Below are 1,130 nucleotides of genomic sequence, written 5' to 3' on the forward strand. Positions count from 1 at the left end.
GGGTGCCAAATTTGGGAGCGCAGAGACATTTTGGCTCTTCCTTCATCGCTCACTGGAGGAGCTGTGGGTGCTGCCTGGGCTCTGGGTCCTCTGATGTTCCCGGTGTCCCCAGCCCCATGCAGTGCCCTCCTGTCCTCTGGAAATCTCCATCGATCCCAGGTGCTGTGAACACCCACCCTCTGCTCCAGTGTCAGGCTCCATCCCAGTCTGGGTGCCCAGAGCTCAGCCTGAGCTTTGTTAACCCCTCGATTCCCATTTCCCTTCGCCAGCAGAGCTCAACCTGGGCTTTGTTAACCCCTCGATTCCCATTTCCCTTCCCCAGCAAAGCTCAACCTGGGCTTTGTTAACCCCTCGATTCCCATTTCCCTCCCCCAGCAGAGCTCAACCTGGGCTTTGTTAACCTCTCAATTCCAGTTCCCTTCCCCAGCAGAGCTCAGCCTGGGCTTTGTTAACCCCCCAATTCCCAGTTCCCTTCCCCAGCAGCTGCTCTGGCACTCAGGCTGGTCCAGGGGGTGACCATGGCACTGTCAAACCAGTTCAATCTTCTTCCCAGTTAAAACCAGCCCAGTTCTCCCCCAGAGCCAGGCCCAGGCTCTTTTTGGTGGCTGAGCAAACATTCACTGTGCCAGGCTCTGTTATTTGGCTGCTGGAAAGTGAATTCTGTGGGCAGTAATTCAGTTATGCTGGTGGGTCTGGAGGCTCTGCCCTGTGCTCCAAGGATCTCCCTCCTCCTCGTCTCTCCTGGCTGATGGGCACAGCGAGCAGCTTCACTGGAGGTTTTTTTGGGTGAGATGTGATTTATGGGAACCCCAGTTTGTAGGATGCCAGAGCTTCACCCAAATCAGCACCCTCAGTTCCYCACTGAATTATTTCTCCCTTTAAACTAAACCATGTTGTTTTGTTTCTGAGCTCTCACAGTCACAGAACCAGAGTGGTTTGGGTGGAAGGGACTCAAAGCTCACCCATTTCATCCCTGCTCTGGGTGATGCAGCTCAGGGAGGATGTTTCACYGTTATCTCTGATGAACTGAGTAAACAACTTTGTGCCCATGCTAATGGCAGAGTGTCCTTGCCTCCTGTACTGTGGAGCCTTGGGAAATAATGTTATCAGTAAGTAAAGAGATTTAAACT

Source organism: Malurus melanocephalus, unplaced genomic scaffold, assembly GCF_030028575.1.
Source record: "Malurus melanocephalus ecotype Western Australia unplaced genomic scaffold, MMel_1.1 scaffold_243, whole genome shotgun sequence".
NCBI classification, from domain to species: domain Eukaryota; kingdom Metazoa; phylum Chordata; class Aves; order Passeriformes; family Maluridae; genus Malurus; species Malurus melanocephalus.